Source organism: Xiphophorus hellerii, chromosome 5 (genome assembly GCF_003331165.1).
Source record: "Xiphophorus hellerii strain 12219 chromosome 5, Xiphophorus_hellerii-4.1, whole genome shotgun sequence".
NCBI lineage: Eukaryota > Metazoa > Chordata > Actinopteri > Cyprinodontiformes > Poeciliidae > Xiphophorus > Xiphophorus hellerii.
In genome coordinates, this window is record NC_045676.1 from 33,607,774 (window position 1) to 33,629,744 (window position 21,971).

Below are 21,971 nucleotides of genomic sequence, written 5' to 3' on the forward strand. Positions count from 1 at the left end.
AACATCATCAGTCAGAAAGTAAGTTTAAGTTACTGTATTCAAACTAATATTTTTGCATATAATTAGGAGGGTATTCAATAATAATAATAATAATATTTTCCTATAAGTATAAACAATAGACACAACAGGAAGACAACAATAACAAAAAAAAAAACATAAACCCTGATAACACCCAAGAGTTTTTTTCTCTTATTCAAGTCCATTCTTTTGCATGCAGGGTGATTAATGGTCCATCAGTCAATAATCCGACTGTTTTTAGTCCATGATCCAGGGCAATAGGTCCGGAAAAATAAAGTAGTTTGGTTCAATTAAGTCCTACCGCAAAACTGCGGTGATCCAGTAACTCATCATCCTGGGTTGAAACAGGGGGTGGAGAAAAAACACCTGCCCTAAACAAGGTCATAGATAAAAACAAAAATTAGCATTCAGGGTTAAACTGCTATCCAAAACAACTAAACATTCAGAAAAAAATAGCTATATTCCATAAAGTACTTGTCAGGAATCAAATAAATTTCAAGTTAAAGATCACATTAATGTTACAGAAAGTTATAGATCAAAGTTAAAGTTACAGATCAAAGTAAAGTGCACTTTCAAGTTGTATCTAAGTTTAATAGACATTAAACTTAATTGACTTAAGTACTGCTTCAATAAACAATTAACTTTTGTTTTCTTTTGTTGAGCAACTCCAAATAAATTAACCAATTCCAGAGTTCTATAGGCCGTCAACAAAATCAATGAAAAGCAATTAAAAGTATCTTTAAAGGACAAATTTACAAAAATCAAAGGGCTTCTTTAGTACTTTGAGGATATATCTTCTATTCGGCCAAAAAATTAACAAAAAGAGAATGATCTTTTAATCTACAAGACCATTTTTAAGACGCCGAAACATAGATTTTAAGTGGGCGTGCCGCATTTTGTACTATATAAAAAAAACAAAAGACCTAAAATAAACAACTCACCGTCGAGTGGTTGCCAGAAAACACCCAATATAATCCTTCGGCTGTGTTAATTAGGCTAGATTCAGCAAGATTCTTCAGAGATTTTGGAAAACGCCAACACAAGTAGCCACAGCCACAGCAGCAACAGCAATGGAGGAGATCCGAGTTCACCTCTGACCCGGAACTTAAAGTGTGCCGTCAGTTTGACCCGCCAAAAAAAAAATACGGGTTGATTATTTTGTTTAGGTTACAACAGCTAAAATACAAAGACAGAGATTAAAGGTGCGGTTGTCCATGTAAGGATGTGTGGTTTTGGAGGTTGTGATGATAGACGCGGTGGACCCAGGTTGTAGAGTAATGTTGATTAAATGATGAATAACAAAATACAAAATCCAGGCAGCAGACAGCAAAGTACTCTCACACTGGTAGCAACTGAGATCAGATTGGAGACAAAAGACACAACTAGGACCCGACAAGGAGCAGGGAACACTGGTGGGATTAAATACACAAGGAAGGTAATCAGGAGAAACGAGGGACAGCTGGGGACAATCAAGGGGTAGACGGGACAACACGGAGACACAACTGAACACAGAAACCTAAATAAACATACAGAAAAACCAAATCTTCACAATTCACCCAGGATGCTAAACACACTGGGACCGTTTATATATATATATATATATATATATACATATATATTAGGAAGGCACAATATTGGATTTGTGGTCGATATCCAATAAGCCAACATACTAAAACTCATTTGGCCAATAACCGACACCAATATCAATATTTGATTTTTTTATATACCTACTTACTGAAACTATATGGCTTTCTCTGCTGTGGAGTTAACATGCTGCATTATCTTTGTCAATTTAGCCGGCTAAATTGACAAATGCAAATGCTAAAAAGGATCCTGAAAATGATGTAACACTTTCAACTTGTAATATGTTTAATGTCAACTTTATTCATAACATCTGCTCTCTCTAAGACAATGACGACACTCAAACAGTTCAAATTTGTAAATCTTCAGAAAAAACTAAACTCTACCTGCTCACAAGCAACAAGTGAAAAGCACATCAGTCATGCATTAATACTTAACAGTTTCTTATGACGTTGTGCCATGCTGAAGGCATCATTGTCACTGGTTTGTCGTATAAAAACACCTTTCATATCGGTGAATTATTTTTGACGGAATATCCGATGTCCGATACCATGCCTGTAATGTCATGCATCCCACATTATATCTATCTATCTAGCTATATATATATATATATATATATGTACAGTACAGACCAAAAGTTTGGACACACCTTCTAATTCAATGGGTTTTCTTTATTTCCATGACTATTTATAAGGCAAGAAATCCCACTTATTAACCTGACAGGGCACACCTATGAAGTGAAAACCATTTCAGGTGACTACCTGTTGAAGCTCATCAAGAAAATGCAGAGTGTGTGCAAAGCAGTAATCACAGCAAAAGGTTGCTACTTTGAAGAAACTAGAATATAAGGGCTATTTTCAGTTGTTTTACACTTTTTTGTTTAGTGCATATTTCCACATGTGTTATTTATAGTTTTGATGCCTTCAGTGTGAATCTACAATGTCAATAGTCATGAAAATAAAGGAAACTCATTGAATTAAAAGGTGTGTCCAAACTTTTGGTCTGTACTATATATATATACTGTATACATATATACTGTATATATACAGTATACATATATACTGTATATATACAGTATAGATAGATAGATAGATAGATAGATAGATAGATAGATAGATAGATAGATAGATAGATAGATAGATAGATAGATAGATAGATAGATTTATCTATATATCGGTGTGTTATTGGAACTAATAACAGTCACATGAGAGAAGCAGCATTGTTTTTGAAGGCGGGTTAAAATCCAACAAATGCTCTGAAATGGACTCAGCCTCTTTTTTATGTTCTGGTCAAACCCTCATAATCCGGAGGCCATAATCTGTAGCTGTTCTATAATCTGCGGAAAAGCTTTTCCCTCTCCCTACGGCTTGATCTGCTCTTCATCCCTTCATCCTGCTTTCACACTCTAATTTTCACTGTAATTTGCTAAAAAGTTCATGCTGGTTGATGCTTGTCTGTCTCTGTTTAAACTATGAAGCTGACATAATTTTCCTGCTGGGATGTAGCATTGCCGTTTACTGCGCACATTTAGGTTCCCCCATTCTGTCTTGGATTAAATCTAAGGACAAGCCCATCCCCCTGCTGATGAATTTCAATATCTGTGTCACTATAAAAGCATCACAGAGCCACATGAGGCCCCACAGGACCAGCAACACAAGGAAGAACACAACTGATTTTCTTATATATTTGTTTTCTGCTTCAATTGTTATTTTTCCTTTGAGCTTTAATGTTTACCTTAGGCCACAGGGGCCAAAAATTATGGAGGACCAAAACTGACATAATAAGAAATAAAGGCATACATACTGTATATATTTAGTTTTTCCTTGTCCTTACACATGAGTTTCCGTCAAGAAATGTATATATTTTCTTTTTCATTTCCCCTAAACATGCGTTTTTGTCAAGAAAAGTAGATATTTTTGTTTTGTCTATTGTTTTAACCCCCTACCCTAACCCTGAAGCTGTGCATCGACTCTATAACTCTAGATCGCTCCTCTTCAGGTCCAAAGATAATAACTTCAGTTTTGTTTTTGTTCAGCTGCAGAAAGTTTTGGCACATCCACACATTTATCTATTCTAAGCATTTATTCAGTGACTGGATGGGTTCACAGTCACCTGGTGACATGGTAATGTAGAGCTGTGTATAGACATGGAATAAAAAGGGTCAAATCAAATAAAAATTAGTGTATCTCATCTGTACAGACTGGTAGAACAATTTCACACAGATTTTGACTCAATAGGTCACATGACCTAGAAGCCATTAAAGAGAAATAATAAATTTAAACTTAAAAAAATTAGGTAACAAAAATAAAAAAATGAGTCTAAATCAAATAAAAATGCGTGTGCATCATATATAAAGTTTAGTACAACAATTAGACACTGATTTCTAGTCAATGTAGCACACAATATGGAAGCTATTGAAGAAAACATTATATTATTTAATATTAAAGTTATAAAAAATATTGAATATGATTTGATTTACTTTATTCAACAGACTCGTGGTCCACAAAGATGATACACAGACAACACAACATATAAAGAATAAAAGACAAAAATAAAATAAAAAACAAAAATAAAAATCTTATAAAAGACTTGCATACCAATATTTCCACAGAGCCGATTGGTATCTTAGCGCACTGAAAGAGGGATATGAAAACATTACAATAAGACTGTTCAATGAGCTGCCTAAACGACACATGAACTTGTATATCAGATTTCTCAACAGAGCCTGGAATGTTCTGACATGTGCGTTACAAAACACCTCACTTGCACTGCTAAGCCTGGATTTCTTAAGCAGAATTCTCAAAGAGTCGTTATATGCAACCTTAAGCTTCTGCATGCTAGCTTTTTTAAATTTACACCACAAAGGAGCTGTATACAAGGGTGAACAGTAAGCTTTGTCTGCTTTAGTCCTACATACTAGTACAACCGTTTTCTTAGCATTATACTGCACATCAAACTCAACCCATAATCAGAACAGATATTCAGTAACTGCTGAAAACCAGCACTGCTGGGTGAGAGTACAGCCAGGTCATCAGCATACATAAAGTGATTGACCAGAGTGTCACCGATCATACATCCAGTTTTACAGAGGTTCATTTCTTTTGACAGGTCATCCATGTACAAGTTAAACAAGGCAGGTGAAAGAAGCCCACCCTGACGCACACCATTACTCACACCAAAGGAAGCAGAGATGTTATTGGCCCATTTTACATGCATTTTCTGGTTAGAATACCAGTAAACCAAAATTCGTATAATAATGTCCGGAACACCTCTTTGTTTTAATTTGCCAAATAACTTGCAGCGATTGACACGATCAAAGGCCTTAGAGGCATCAATAAACCCAATGAACACAGATGAATTTTTTCTTAGATATGCTCTTGCTGCCTCTTTCAGGCCATAAATACAGAGATCAGTTCCCAACTTGACTTTGAAACCAAATTGATTATCTGTTGTACTAATAAATTGATTGAGCCGACCAAGCAAGATTTTTTCTAATACTTTAGCCCTCTGATGCATGAATTATGATCCTTTGTGTCAGGATTTTTTTTCCATTTTTTAAAATTCTTTTCTTAAGGCATAAAAAAGGTAGGAACATTTTTTTGTAAAAATAATTTTTTTTTTATTTTTTATTTTTATGTGATCAATTGTAATTTTGTCCAAATACAAAGTTGTTATTTGAAAAATACATCAGTAGTATTGTTCCTTAGGGGTTATCTGATGTCACAATATTTTTTTTACTTGCAAGAGTCATCTACAGTAGAAGGAGGGACCGGGTCGGTTCTCATGCTTTTTTGTCTGTCGGCCATATTGTATTTAACAAAAATAATTTCTTGTATTTGCAGCTGATGGCCAGTAGTTGATGGTATATTTTATGATGCATTAGTGTCCACTTCAGTGGTCTGTGTGCATTTATAACATAAAAATCCACAGGAAGCACAAGAAAATGGCTTTTAGATAGCTGTCCACTGTAGTGACCACTATGCATGAAAGGGTTAAATATCACATTAGCTAAAGCTATTGGTCTGTAGTTATTAAGGCTACCCACCTTACTAGTTTTGTCCTTAATTACTGGCACAAGGGTAACAGATAATAAGGAATCAGGCAACTGCCCATGGGTCATAAACCCAGAGAAACACATTGCAAGCAGCATAGCCACTTTTTGGCTAGCATATTTCAGATGTTCTGCTGCAATGCTATCAGAACCTGTCGCCTTATTCTCACACAAGTACTCTATAGCCTGTTGGACTTCACTAGGGGTTATTATAACCGCATCACTCTTAGCAATGTTTCCCACTCGATAGGGTTCATTTTTTACACAGTTAAATAAGACAGAATAGTGCTGTCTCCATAGATCTGCTATATTATGAGTCCCAGATATGCCCTTTATGGTACTGGGGAGTAATACAGCAGACCTGTTAAAGGCTCTGACATCATTCCAAAAGCCAATGACATTATTACAAAGCAATTTTTCAGCCATGGAGTCTGCTCTCATGTTCTGCTCACATTTGGAAATATATCGAATGGCATATTTAAACTTTGACCTTAACATTTTAATAGAGAGTAGTGTGTCTCATGTAAAAGAATGAATTACCACTTTTTTGTATCAGTTGGTCACAAGGCAAGGCATTTATTAACATTTGTTTGACAGGAGTGTTTGGTTTGGAAATTTGTTGACACTCTCTAAGTGAACCTCCGAGCGCTTGAGGAGGGAGCTTGAGAACGGCTGGCCAAAATTAGCATTCATAAATCAGATCAACCTTGAGCTAAATGCCGCTTGCTCGGAATATAAAAATTGGAATATAAAAATATCCAACTCGAAACTAACTTCACTGCAGTCGGTAACACAATAAAAACATAAAGTTTGTTTTGGTCTGTGGCCTGTAAAGAGCGACTGCATGAGACGTAAACGCCCCACAATGTCTTACGCAGTGACGTTGGTACCAAAGCTCTATTGGCCAATAGTAGGAGCTGGACATAGAAGGCAGCTCTCCTTATTAACATAAAAATGCACACGAAGAAGTAGAAAAAGAACAAATAGAAAAAGGACAAGCAGAAAAATGAGAGGAGACAATGACAAAAGAATGAGGGCTTGTACAAGGAAAAGACAAAACAAAAATATCTACTTTTCTTGACAAAAATGCATGTTTAGGGGAAATGAAAAAGAAAATATATACATTTCTTGACAGAAACTCATGTGTAAGGACAAGGAAAAACTAAATATATATTTATGCTTTTATTTCTTATTATGTCAGTTTTGGTCCTGCATTAAAAGAATCATGTCAAATATTCTTTTGGGATCAATACATGTTTTGGATTTGAACTGAAATGAAAGCTCTAACAGACCGCAAAAATTCTTGGATGGATTTTGGATGTTTGTGGTTTAATTTAATATGAAATTAAAATGAATGCAGAAACCTGTTTTATGAATGAGAATTAATTTGTGTTGCATCTATCTTTATTATGTGTTTGAATCAGTTTTATTCACGAGCTGATCACATTGCATTCTAACTCACCTCTGTTTACAAACGATTGCACTATTGATTTTTTGTTTTTACAAAAAATAGCCTTGAAATAAAGTGTACCACTTCTGCGGGCATGGTGGGCCGTCCCTTATTTTCATTTCTGAAAGGTGGCAGCCCTAACCACAGAAAATCAGTGATATGGACCATAAAGTGTGAAGTGACATCTTGTGGCAAACAGAGCAGTGTGATGATCACCAGCTTTTGATCAAAGAAGATTATTGCATTTAAACTCAAATCAGTCGATTTCTTAATGCCTCATCTACAAATTACACACAGGCTTCAGTTAGCAGGTTAAATATAAACCGACATGATGGGGATGGTGGAAAATTTTAAGGTTACTATGATTATGAATAAATCAATTCATAACAGTATTATGTTTTTAGATAAAACTCATGGAAGAGTTGCCTAAAATAATTTCATACTCCGTATACCACAAACGCATACACACACTGACTTGTGCCAAATCGCTGCCACTGATCTCAACCTCTTCCCCTAGCGGCGGATTTCCTCCCGGAGAGCATGATTTTCCTCCAACAAATTATTCCAATGAATGACGCAAGAACAACTTCCTTTTTTTTAACCGCCATCTTCCTATTTTATACATTAAATCTTCAATATCCTTAAGTTTGAAATGCTGGGTGGCTACACATCTGTGTGTTAGCTTTAGTGACTAAGTTTTCTCTGCTGATAGACACGTCCTTTATTAACAGGAAAATAAAATTATAAATAAATAAAAAAAACCTTATCACTGGATTATAACTTCTAATCACTGGATACAGTAGCACATAAAAATTTGTTGTATCAATAACTCACAGAAATTTTAACTTTTGTGTCTTGATCATTTTACAGCTCTTTCAGCTATCGCTAAAAACAATAGCAACACGAGGCAACCGGAAATGATCGATGTGATACTTCAACGCTCACATGTGCAATAACAGTGAGACCTTGAGGGGGTTCCGTGCCTCCATTGTTGAGGCAACTTACCGGAGCTGTGGCCACAAGGTTGTCTGTGCCTGTCGCGGGGGCAACCCTTGAACCTGTTGGTGGACACTTTTGGTGAAGGATGCTGTCAGGCTGAAGAAGGAGTGTTATTGGAACTTTTTGGCCTGTGGGACTCCAGAAGCAGCTGACGGGTATCGGTGGGCGAAGCGGCATTTGGCTCGGGTGGTTGCTGAGGCAAAAACCTAGACCATGGGAGGATTTTGGAGAGGCCATGAAGAAAGACTTCCGCACGGCTTTAAGGCGATTCTGGTCCACCATCCGGTGCCTCAGGAGGGGGAAGCAGTACGGCACCAACACTGTTTACAGTGGGGATGGTGTGCTGCTGACCTCGACCTGGGACATTGTGGGCCGGTGGGCAGAATACTTCGAAGACTTCCTCAATCCCACCAACATGCCTTCCATTGAGGAAGCTGAGCCTGGGGACTCTGGGTTGGGCTCTCCAATCTTTGGGGACGAGGTCGCCGAGGTGGTTAAAAAGCTCCTCGGTGGCAGGGGCCCAGGGGTGGATGAGATCCGCCCGGAGTTCCTTAAGGCTCTGGATGTTGTAGGGTTGTGTTGGCTGACGCGACTCTGCAATATCGCATGAAAATCGGGGCAAGTCCCCCTGGATTGGAGCACACCCTGTGATCCCCCTGTTCAAAAAGGGGGACCACAGGGTGTGCTCCAATTACAGGAGGGTCACACTCTTGAGCCTCCCTGGCAAGGTCTATTCAAGGGTCCTGGAGAGGAGGGACCGTCGGATAGTCGAACCTCGGATTCAGGAAGAGCAGTGTGGTTTTCACCCTGGTTGAACACTGGACCTTCAGCAGGGTCCTGGAGGGTGAATGGGAGTTTGCCCAACCAGTCTACACAGGGCCGTGCAGAGACCTATGGAGGGGCAGGGGCAGGGGCTCAAATTTAAAATAGGGGCACTTTGAACAAAAACTCCATACAACAACAACATAGCAACAACCCATATTAATCAAGAATCTAATTGGATCCTACTATATCATTGCCATCATGCGGGGAAATGCAAAGCAAATCTAGTCTATATTTTCTCCAACAGGTATAAAGTTTCTGTTTCTGCTGCTGACAGTCCTGGAGGGCTGAGCTGATCTGAGACTGTAGCTGTTAAACAGATCAGAGGAGAGAAGTTATGAAGTTATAAAATAAGCAAAATTGCTGCCATTTTAATAATTAAGCCCTAATAATATCTATTTAACCTCTAGAACAACCTGGCTGTAGACTGATTTATAGATCCAAAAAGCTCAAAGGGGTTTTTAACTCTATATAATAGTTTGATGTTAGCACCTCTGAGGCCTAGAATTATAAGACTGAGATATCAAGGCAAAGAAAACTCAGTAGCTACTGGTAGGGGCCATTCAGGGGCCTCCAGACATTCAGGGGCTTCCAGACACTCAGGGACCTCCAGACATTCAGGGGCCCCTAGAAATGGTTTAATTGTAACACAGACCATAGATCTAAACCTGTAGCATCAGTTATAGAGAATGACAATGTTATTACATTTTATTTAATGCATTCAGCTGAGAAAAATAAATAGTACATTTAGGATTTAATTAGGAAGTTTACTTTGTAAAAGTTTAAAGAATCATCTTGATAGTTTGATTGTTGTGTTACCATGGCTACAATATGGTGTAATCTTTGTGTTTGAATTGGGTTTGTTCACAAGTACATCACAGCAAATAACCAATAATCAGTGATTGATTTTAAACTCAGCCAATAAACCTGATCTCCCTCTCACAGACTTCACCTTATCTATATTTAAATATGTTAGTGATGCTGAAGTTCTTAGTAGGACGGGTTCCGGAGGGAGGGGGGTTCTGTCTAAGGCCCCATATTACCTTGGGCCCTGCATGAGCAGCCGCTGCGATGCGCATCTCTGGAATCTGCCTGGAATCCAAAAACGCCTTTCTTTCTCCCAGTGCACTTTAAGTTTCTAAACAAGGCAGCAGATATGGCTATATTTTCCTATCTTTATTACACAATTTACGAACAGTATAGAACAATTGCAGACAAAATTAAAGACCAACTTTTAACTCTTAAGCAGAGCACAGCTTCAACGCTTCAACGCCACTTTGAAAGCAATCAGTCATTTAATAAGCCATAACATGCACATTTCAAAGTTTACAATATATACAGAGCATGCAGTTGAATACTTACACACCAGAAACATACGCATTCATTCCCAATTATTCAGCATTCGTCTCAGCACATTCATTCCATTTATTTTCTTCTAAATATTGCTATTTCCTCCACTTCTGTAAAATTTTTCTCTCCCCGGGGATTCTAATAAAATATAACTTATAAACTATTATATTTATAAAAATATAAATTTAGTTGGCTACTGATTTAACTAGCCATTGGTCAATTTTAATGTGTGCACACAATAGAATATTCTTATGTTAGGACCACAATTATTCAGCCAAAGCACAAATTAACTCCAACTCCTCTTACAGAGATCTTAGACAAAGAAATTAAGGAAACACATACTGCAGTTTAATTCACATAAATATTCTTTAAAAAACTCAATTTCCTAAACTTTGAGACTTCTCAGTATCTGTCTCAGACTCGTTTCAGGCCCCTTATTTCTAACTGAAAGATTTCTTCTCTAATCAGCAGAAATTAAGTGATAAATCCTCGCTCTGCCCAGTCGGATACGAAGATTTTTGACCTTAAAACTTTATTTTTAGCGCTTTACATCAACTATATAGAGATCTCAATCTTTGCTTTTTCCTTTATTCAGGCCACACCAAGAAATCTGATATTTCGTTTGTTTGGAGATGTTCCTCGCTTTCTCTGGGGAAGGTTGGAATCACCTCCTGGCCTTTTTCTCTCTTTGCGGATTCAGCTGGTTTAATGTTAAGGTTAAAGTTCATGGCCTGTCCGCCACATTTAACAAATCGTGCTATATATTTATAGTCAGTTCAATGAAGGTGTTTGTTCAGAACTACCCAGATTGACTGATATAAGGTAACTTATAGATGGAAAAAAAAATTCCTGTGTTACCATCGCCAACAGGGCGAAACCAACTGATAAGTGCTTATTTGCCGAGCTGAGAGTTCAATTTTAGATGATAACTATGAGTCATCAGAAGTTTTAGCAGCTCGATCTTTGCGCAAAGATAACAACTCGTCTGTGACACGCAGCAAAGAACTTCATCTCATTTTTAGCACTTCAGATCGCAGCAGACAAGCAACCGTTCTGTTATTTAAAAAACAAAGAGATATAAAGCTTACCTCTCTGAGATTTTTGGGCCCAGACGGCTGCTGTCGGCGTTGGCCTGAAGCGAGACCCTTCTGTCCTCCTGTTGCATGTTCAATCAACCGTCGGGGTCACCATTTTGTTGGATCAGAAAAGGTCTTAATTATATTTATAGATGAGAAATAATACTCAGAGACGAGTTCTTCAACTGCAGGCCACGGCGGGTGGAGATTTATTACACTGTTCCACAGATCAACTTACAATACAAAGTCAATTCTCAAAATTCTCCCCAAAATCTCATTGTATTCTTAAGAGTCAGTCTGTTTTATAGAATCTCATTTTCATTGGTGTAAGTTGGTAAGTTTTGACCAATAGCATTACTGCCCGTGTTTGACGTGTGTCCTTACGTAAGAACTCTATCAGCTTTCAAATGAGTGTGTATTGGAGTTTCTTTGGGAATGTTTAGACCTAACGACCTCCAACATCTGCTCCATTTCAAAAGGTGCAAACCAAGCCAATTATTATTCTTATCTATCCAAACAGATCGTTTCCTAACATTCTTTCCGTCTCACTTCGGCTTCGCACGCAAAGGGAAGCGGGAGCTAGGTCAAATCGACCTTCTATGGCGCCAGATTTCCTTAGCGAAAAACAACTCTATAAAGAGTATTTCCGCTCTTACAGAATCTACCTGGAATCTACCTGGAATCCCCCGGTGGCATTTTGATTCATTTAATTGTGGCATGTTTGGCTTTTTGCTGCGGTTTTAATTATTGCTACAATATTTTCTCTGATGTTTATTTTGTGAACTCTAAATGTTCTGGGCCAAATCTTCCTTTAACACTTGAGGTTCTACAATAACTTCTATTTACAGCCCAGAACCTCCAGCCCAGACTCCGTCAGCAGCGGCTTTAACCCGCCTGGTAGAAACGTTAAGGAGAAGCAGAGCAAACAGAGAGCAGGTGGTACCGGGTGGTACCGGGGCTTTGAGCTGCGTCGCGACTCGCGGTGACAGTGTCTTATATCAGGATGTCTGATATAAAGACAGATATTCTTTCTATCTGTCGGTGGACCGACTCAAGCTGCCTGTAGTGAACCGGGCTTTTAGCAGAATGATGAAGTTTAAGTCAGAAGTTTTCTCTGCAGCCGAAGCATTTCTGTGTTTATGGGCGAGGCGGGTTTTGTCCCACTATTGCAAGGACGATTATGAAAATATAAATAGAAACAGTTTTTCTAACGTCAATATCAGACCCATGTTTTTATTCACAAACCAGTGTATGAAAAAATATTCTTGCCCATAATTTGATAGTTAGAGGACACAGATCCGCCCCCTCCTAATCACCATGGACCCGGAGTCTGAACAACATGGAGGCTCTGAGAGTCATTATTAGACTGAGGGCAGCCAGACTAGTTTATTTTTACTAAATTATTATATTTAGCTAAATATTATTGCTGAGGGACACAAACAGGCCTTCTGACATACAAATTAAAAGTAAAAAATAAAATAAAAATGTTTTTGAAAAAAAAAAAAACTCAGAATGGGCACTAGGGGCATCAAGGATAAAAAGGGCAGAGGCTCAAGCCCCATTCGCACCAACCCCCCCTCTGCACGTGCCTGAGTCTACATGTGTTTTGTGGACTTGGAGAAGGCGTTCGACCGTGTCCCTTGGGGAGCTCTCTGGGGGTTCTCTGGGAGTATGGGGTACCAGGCCCTTTGATACGGTCTGTTAAGTCCCTGTAAGACCGGTGTCAGAGTCTGATCTGCATTGCTGGCAGTAAGTCGGGTTCGTTTCCGGTGAGAGTCGGTTTCCGTCAAGGCTGCTCTTTGTAACAGATTCTGCTCATTACTTTTATGGACAGACTTTCTAGGCAAAGCCAAGGTGTTGAGGGCAGTGGTGATTCTAGCCCTGTTTTAGGGCTAGAATCGCCTGTATCGCCTGAAAACTGTATCTTTGTATCGCCTGAAAACTGTATCTTAGCACCCTGAATAGGATTGCCACTCATCCCGTAAAATACGGAGTCATCCCATATTTGGTCGTTAAATGTGCGTCCCGTTAAATGATGGATTCAAACTCAATCATTTGAATTTCTCTCTTAGACCACAACCCACTTCCTCCATTATTATTTATGTATCGTATTGAACCGACACATAACTGTCCAATAGACACGCCTATAATAGACACATCAACACTAAGTTTAACAATAATGCCCAAAATAAAACACAGGATATATTAAGGTCAGCTAAATTCTCGTGGCGGGAGCTAAAGGACCCCCTGAATGTCACGGTTGCCTAGAGACGCAGCCGCTGTGAGCTGCTATCAACCCGCATCTTAAAATGTCCTCTAGCCGAACGTGCCGTGGTGGCGTAGGGCAGTGGTCCCCAACCACCGGTACCAGGCCGCGCAAGAAATAATGAACTACTTCGGGATCTTTTATTTTGAAAATCCTAAACCGGATTTTACCGGTTACGTCTTGCGAGTCAAAATTGAGCCAAGTTGCAGCAGAATGAGTAACAAAACAACATCGGACTACTGCGCGCGGAGTACTGTGACAGGTAGCCAATCAGAAAGCGCGATGACGTAAGAATGGAGGGAATCCCAAACAGTTGCCATGGCAACTGAGAGTCCGGTCGACATCAGAGGTGATATGTGGAAATGTTTATTACAATATGTAAAGGTCATTTTATATATGTTTATTATTTGTGACTATGTTTATTCAGTTAAAAATGTTAAAACATAACTCACCTTCAAATCATAGTGCAGCAAATAGAGCGGCTGCTCCCGCCATCTTTTATCAAACGACTTTTCTATTTGTCACGTCTTTTATCGTTTAAAATGAGTCCACAAACTATCACTGCTGCTTTTACATCGTAATCTGTGTTTGATTATTCTAAATTCACGTATGGTATTGTTGGGGGTTTTACTGGATTTTCCTCTGGAGTCGGGATGTTCGCGAGTGGAATCGGTTCGTGTGGTGTGTTGCTCCTGCCGTGTGGCTGGACACACGAACCGACTGAACCTGTTGGATTTTTATCGGCTCGTGTCGTGTGTGGTCACAAAATCGGCCGATAATCCTTAAATCGTGCCGTGTGAACCAGACCTAAAACTCACAAGCTCTACTCCTCTACTCTCGACCACTGCCCTAACGCTCTCTGACTCGGGTCACTATGGTAACGTTTACATATCCCTTCGAAATAAGATACAGATGCGCCACAAAAACGAATATTTTACTTTCGCGAAAATTTTAACTTACGATAACGACTAATGGGAGCCCTGAGCTTATTTCTCTGCAACGAGATGGTTTCATCTGGGAGCGATGAGAGACAATGACACCCGAAGTGTTGCTTATGCACAGGGTGCTTGGTCTCTACGTGGCGAAGCAGTTTGAAGGTTTCATTCCCTCATTAACGAGCCGGTCACCATATCATGCAGAGCGGGCTTGGAATGTGGGAATCACCTACCGGTCCGGGATAAATCCATTCTCCTGTCTCTTCTCTGGGCCTTTTCGGCTCGCAAAGAAACTTTCCAAAGACATCTGATATGTTTCTTACTCATTTTGCTGCTTGTGGGCTCAATGCTGGCGCGCAAGATGTAACCGAGAGAGTCCGGTAAAAGGATTTTCAAAATAAAAGCTCCTCCAGACTCACATAATATATAAAACGGAAATATTTAATTGTTTCTTATGCGGCCCGGTGCCAATTGGTCCTCGGACCGATACCGGTCCGCGGCCCGGGGGTTGGGGACCACTTATTTAATGTATTATTTCACTAATATTTTATTAATGTGGTTTACCAGTTTGGACAATTTGACTTCCTATCAATGAAGAAAAAACATGTTAAGCAAAAATACACCAGACCTGCAGGCCAGGGGCGGTTCTAGACGGGGGCCAAGAGGGCTTCTGAAGAAATCATTTTAAATAAATGTCTTGATTATTGACTGTTGTGTTATTTTGTAATTAATTACCCGGAGGATTGGCACAATGTCTGCAGTGAAGCGGGCGCTGGACCGGTCAGTCCTGGTGAAGAGAGAGCTGAGTCAAGAAGCGAAGCTCTTGATTTACCCGTTGATCTACGTTCCTATTCTCATCTATGGTCATGAGATTTGCCTCATGACCGAAAGAACATGGTCATGGATACAAGCCAGACTGTAGGGTGTCTGGGCTCTCCCTTAGAAAGAGCCAGTCAAGGTGGCTCCAGCATCTGGATGGGATGCCTCCTGGATGGACACACTGGAGGGACTGTGTTTCTCATCTGACCTAGGAATGCCTTGGGATTCCTCCGGAGGACCTGGGTCAAATGGTTGAGGAGAGGGAAGTCTGGCCCTCTCTTCTTAGGCTGTTACCCCCGTGACCTGACCCCAGATAAGTGGAAAAAAATTAATGGATTTTCAGCAACAAGGCAATTCAAAATGATTTGCATGAATTAGAAAGAAATACAACAAAACAACAAACCAAAGGAAAGAGCAAAAGAAGAAAAAAGAAAACAAAAAAAAGTATAACCGGGTGTTTAAGAATAAGTAGTCCATGATTTATAAACTAGTAGGGATTTAAGGCAGTGCTTCTCAATTCCAGTCCTCAGGCCCCCCTGCTCTGCATGTTTTAGATGTGCCTCTATTCCAGAACAGCTGATCCAAATGATTGCATAACCTCTTCTGCAGCCGAAGAGGGTCTAGAGAGATCAGGAGATCACGCGAGATTATGGAAGATCACACAATATAACTGTTTTGCGCCTGGGAAAACTCCAAGGCGGTTTTAGTTACACATTAAACTATAGATATTTGTATTTCTCTGCAGGGCACTACTGGCACTTAAGAACTGCACTGTAACAAATGGCTGTAAAACGTACAGCATGAAAATACAGTAAGGTGGCTGAGTTTTGAAAATACAGCTTTTTATTGTGATCTGAAATGCCTATGGAAAGTATATGGGACGTGAAATTTGTTCGTAGATCTCTTCTGCAGAATGCATGAAGGTTGAAAATTTGTCCTTTATGATCATTTCAGTCAAGTTGTTTCAAATATTACCAGGCAGCTGATTCAAGATCGACAAAATTGATCATGAATTATTGTTAAGTGATTAAAAAAAGCATTTTATTACTTGCTCATCTGTTCCTGCATTGCAGTTTTACAGGATGCAGGATCGTATTAAATTTCTGATGCCCTCTTTGGGTGCACATCAGTAACTGAAGCTTTTAGTTTTGGGTTCCCTCCCCTCTACATGTTGAAGTTGTTACCAACCCTCCCCAGTTGTCTGATCATGAATGCCTCCGTTCATGATCAGACAACTGGGGATCACATGCAGAAATTTACACTTGTACTGTAAATTTTTTATGTACAGTTGCATTGTGGGATTTTTACCGGCTGTAGGTGAATGTTGACAGGCTGGAGGGCGGGCCAACAATGACTTTCACCAGGTAAGTACTTTTTAAAAAACATTATGTTGCAGTTTTGTGTTTGTGTACAAAAATATATTTTATGTGGCTAAAGCTAACTTCGGTTATTTCTCAGCTAACACAAGTGTGCAACACAAGTGCTTTTAGTTCACCTAGAATATGCGGATGGCTGTATTCTGGTCTTTTTGCTTAAGTTGTTTGAGGGTAGGATGCCTCAACTGTTTTTTTGTTTTGTTTTGTTTTTTCTCATACATAGGACTGTCAACGTTAACGCGATTAACCAGAACATTTTAATGCGTTAATATTACATAACAGATCAATCAAACCATCTATTTTGACATCAGAGCCTCTCTCCCGTTGAGGATTATCTAGTTCACAGCAACATGTTACACACGGGAAGCTACGAACAGCGAAATACTTTTCCTGCGACTGCAGACAGACAGCAACAAGAGTTGAACAGTTTCAACTTTCTTGTGTTGGGTCTTTAACCAACGTTGTGCACATCTAGTTTACTAGCCCACAGTTTCATGTGCATGAATTACACCGGTCTTCACCGGCTGGATGAGGACAATATAGTCCCGCTTCATCACAGGAAATGAATATAGAGGAACATTTCTAAACCAACATTTAAAACAAACTGAGTTTCTATAAACCTTCTTGAATATAAAAACCTGGAAAACTAAGAATCTTTAGACATGGTTGGTTTGAAACAACAAAACATCTTTTGAGAATGTGCATATTTGATATGGACTTCATGGTATCATAAAAGGGTGGGGCATCCAAGAACTAGAAATTAAAATAGATCTAATAAAATAGATCTTATCTATCAGTTGGCTCCTGAACATGTTTGGTACCACTTGTATCCATGTATAGTGGAGTAAATTTCTCTTAGTTTCTATTGAGTATGGGAGACTACAAATGTACAAATGCAAGATAATTGCTTGGATTTTAAATTGTTGGCGTGCAGCAAGAGGGGTTTGCACAGCTGTGTGCATATTTATATTTCAAGCCTACAAAGTTAGGCATACATAGTTATTAATTGTGATTAATCAGCCAGTGCCAGATTCTGCTATGGGCAACACGGGCAACCGCCCAGGGCAGCATCTTGTGGGGGTGACAAGACTGACCTCTCACCCCTCTCACCGCCCCAGATACTCCAATTGTCTGTGTCTCACTGTAACTTCCATCCTTCTGTTCATAGACTAATGGATGAAGACATAGTGAGATATTGCCATCTTACTGTATCTGCCAACCTTATGTCTACACATAGAAGCACAGAAGGTACAGAAGGTGTCTCTGTCTGCAAACATAGTATATGGATAGAGACAGAGGAATGTATCTGTCTATGGAAATGCCTCTGTGTACCAGAGTATTAAATTAAAATTATAACTAGTATCAATGAACATTGTTATTTTTCAGGAAACAGCATCAAGGGCACAAGCAGGTCCAGCAGCGGCTTTTGCCACCTAGAGTATTGTTTCATAGGTGAGAACTATGAGAACTATTTTTAGTAATGCCTTTACAAAACATATTTGGTAGTTCACAGGCATAAAAATGTAATATGTAATTAAAAACAAAAGGGTAATTTTAAACTGTCTCCCATCTATTCTAGGTGATTCATAGGCCTCAACCCAGAAAATGGAACAAAAGCTGCAAACGGAAAAGTGACATCAACCAACAAGACGACTTATGCAGAACACAGCAGTGAACCTGCATGTCTCCATTCTCCTCCTTCATGAACCAGTGGAACTTTTAAAATGGTAAAATTACACAATCAGTTCTCTTACTCCATCTCTCTCCCTGTCTGTCTTTTTCTCTGCCTCTCTCTCTGTATCTGTTCTGTCCATTTCTAATAGACAGACAGGAGGACAGAACAATGAAGGAAGGTCAGAGAGAGTCTTTCCTTTTCATCCTGTCTGTGTTTAACTGACATGAATGCAGTTTGGAAACTTTGACATTTGGGTACTTTGCTTTAGTAAAGATTATTTAATTAATTGTACTCAATGTCATATTATCATGATTGTAAATGTATCAGTTATGTTTTTAGATCTGACTATTTTTCACTTTGGTTGCAATACTTTGACTTTTGTGTAACAAGCAAATATTGCTGCTGCAAAATACTGTATTTTGTTTTGCTTCAGTTTGTCAGATTTAAATTGACAATAAAATCAAGTGGTTTTAAAATATACATGTATGTTTTTTAAATTAGAAAAATAATTTTTTTTGTGAGTTTGGTAAATTAAGTTGCAAGTTCACATTTAAACTTTTAAAAGCTAGCAAAGTATGCAGTTTCATGAACTACTGAAAAATGACAACTTTTTGTAATTGTGACTAGTTTAAATGCTGTTCAAATGTGTTGTCATATGGCAAGAGTTTATACCTTTTGTAGTAAAGTGCCTGCACTGCACATGTAAAAGAAAATGGATAACAATTTTGAAAATACAGTTTTGTTGTACCTGTTCTAATTGTTGAGTGTTCTTTCTACCCTTTCACCCAGTCCTGTCTTAAAACACTTGATGTGATGTAACTTAAAAAAAGTATTTGAATTAATGTAATTACATCATAGAAAGAATTTCCATATGATTAAATAGCTTTCTTTCAGCATGAAGCATGTTTGTTGAGCTAACTTAATTTTCATGAGTTGGATCAACTTAATTAAGTAATGTGAAGGTACCACTGTAACATATGGTGGTTTCAACTAAATTTGCATTAATCTTAATCTAGTAAAATCAATTATTTGGTCCAAGACATTGCAAATTAGTTGGGCTGGCTCTATTAAATTACATTGGGTCAAACTATGGTAAATGAGTTAAATGAACCTTAAAAAAATAAGTTGAGCCAACACATTTGATTTAATTTAGAATAACCATAATAACATAAGTTGAGCCAACACAATTGCTTTACATTGGAATAACCTTAATAAATTAAGTTGACCTAACACATTTGCTTTAAATAGGAGTACCGTATTTTCCGCACTATAAGGCGCACCACATTATAAGGTGCACCTTCAATGAATGGCCTATTTTAAAACTTTGTTCATATATAAGGCGCACTCTCGGCTTTTGAGAAAATTGAAGGTTTTTAGGTGCACCTTATAGTGCGGAAAATACGGTAACAGAATTACATGGTGCTGAAATAAAGCAAAGTAATCAGGTGGAAATCATTTCCATGATTTCTTTATGTTCATTCAGAGAGTTATTTTTTTCAGTGTACCACAACATTTATAAATTGAAGAGCCAACTCATAACACCTTTATGGCCTCCAGCAAACTAAAGACTGATTCAGTTCACACCAAATACAGAACTTGAATTACTTTTTCTTATTTGTTTATACCAGTCCTATTAATGTGTTGATTTGGACATTTCTGATTTGTTCCGGAAACAATTCTGGTGTTCTTATTATGGAGTAGTGTGATGTTTTAATACAGACAACATTGTAATTACTGTGAAGTTTAATTTGGTTGAAAATAACTAAGTCTGGTTTAGAATGAGGATTTGTTTGTAAAAAAAAAAAAAAAAGGAGTGATGTAATGTCTGGAGTCGGATAAGCATTAATATAACAGAGAAAGTATTTCTGGCTGTTTTATTCTTGCTTTATTTTATATGCTTAGAGACTGACTCTTACCTCAAGCCATGAATTCTATTTATTAGCTTTTTAATCAAATTAAAATGTCATATGTCTGGTCAAAGTTTGTTGTCTTGACATGATGAGTTTTAAAACTCAGAAAGAAAGGGGAAAATGCAGCAGCTAAGTAGCAGTGAGCAGCAAAGGATGGGGAGGGTGAGTGGTCATTTTTTACCACTTAATTAAGATTTAACAGAAGTGCAAAAAATATATTAAGACTATAGTTGTTTTTAAGCATTGTCAACAGTGTCTTCCAGTAATATAACCACCCAGTAATGTTTTCACATTTCCTGTCAACGTAAAATGTTTTAATACAAAAACACGGTGGACCGCCGGGGTCCCGACCGCCGGGGTCCCGACCGCCGGGGTCCCGACCGCCGGGGTCCCGACCGCCGGGGTCCAGACCGCTGGGCTTAGCAAGTTTTCTGGGGGAAACCTGCTTATATGGGGATACATAGGAAAACATACATACTAAATCTCAGATATGGGAATATATTGCTTCATGTATTGAACAATATTTTCCAGTATACTGCAACATATCTGCAATATATTTTGTTTGTATGGGTAGGCTCCAACCAGTTGGAGAAAACCCTGGTCATGTTAGCTCTTACTCTGGTGTCAAAACACTTTTACCCAAAGGAAGGGCATGATGAGAAATATCAGCTGTTTTAGAACTATAGCTTTTGAAAACTTGTGGTAATTCAAACCAAAGAGACACTGTTTAAAAATACAATTTGAGATTTATTCAACATTTACTCTATATTCATAAAAACATTTATAAAGGGAATACTTTAATGCATTTTTTAGTGACAAATCAGTCAGCCAAAAACCATTTTTTTCCTTTTATTTACAATTAAATAATATTTTTTTAAAAAAAACAAATCCCACAAAAGATAAACACATAAATAAAGTAATTGTATTCATCAAACACAATGTGATCAGTGCATGTCTATGTAAAAGCTCCTTAGAATTAGTCAAGGATGGACTTGTTAAGCGTGGAATAAACTATTACAAATTCAATGAAAAACATTATTTGTGAAAACTTCATTTGTGAAAACTAGCACTATTTCTGAAATCTCATTTGTCTCATTAGCTGGATGTACCACAAACTGTCACACTAAGATATCAAGCAGAAAAAGATTTGATGCAAACGTTTTATTTCTACAGGTATAAATATGTACAGTAAGGTCGTATCACTCCCACCTGTAACCCTAACATTGATTTGTGCCATTTCAACAGCACTGATCTAAATGACCCCAACCACAACTTACCACACTGCTGCTCTGAACTTCATTAGCATTCTATTAATAATGCAAACACAGTCAAGCACATGACTAACACCCAAAGTGTGAAGTGTGTTTCCAATCATGCTTGCCTGTGACTGTGTGTGCAGAGTGTTTGGGATTGTGTTTGTGGAGGCAACAATCCTCCAGCTGGGAGACCTGGCTTACTGTTTAATTATTCAAACATAAACCTCAGCACACACACACACACACACACACACACACCCCGTCACTCACATTTTAACCACCCTCCAGCACACTCTGTCTCCTCGCCTCCCTGCATCCATATCTCATGGGTTGAGTCCTTCTGTCTTGCACCCCCCCCCCCCCCCCCCCGTTCCCTTTGTCGTTCTG

At 38.5% G+C, this 21,971-nt stretch overlaps 1 protein-coding gene and 1 long non-coding RNA gene across 2 annotated transcripts in view; one reads left to right on the forward strand and one right to left on the reverse strand.

Annotated features, from left to right (window-relative positions):
* LOC116719521 (caskin-1) overlaps positions 1–21,971 on the reverse strand; it is a 118,291-nt gene that overhangs the window by 94,958 nt on the left and 1,362 nt on the right.
* Positions 15,885–19,172, forward strand: LOC116719533 (uncharacterized). The gene is made up of 2 exons (XR_004339209.1): positions 15,885–18,195; positions 18,323–19,172. It is a non-coding gene; the product is annotated as an uncharacterized LOC116719533 (long non-coding RNA).